The following is a 220-nucleotide window of genomic DNA, read 5'->3' as shown; positions in this document are numbered from 1 at the left end:
TTTCACACAGCAGCTGTTAATGAGAAGCTGTTTACAGGTGGAAAGCCTCGATCATGAGAAGAATCTCAGATGCGTCAGTGGTTTTGTTACACAGACAAGTGCACATAAGATCCTTCCAGATTCAAATCCTTCTCATACAGGGATCAGATTTTACTTGACTCACATTCAGTGTTTAAGCTCAGTGAGGTGTAGCATGGGAAACATGCTCTGTGGATCTCCT

The sequence above is a fragment of the Chanos chanos genome, chromosome 2, assembly GCF_902362185.1.
Source record: "Chanos chanos chromosome 2, fChaCha1.1, whole genome shotgun sequence".
Taxonomy (NCBI): Eukaryota; Metazoa; Chordata; class Actinopteri; order Gonorynchiformes; family Chanidae; genus Chanos; species Chanos chanos.
Note: the sequence above shows the minus strand (reverse complement) of the source record.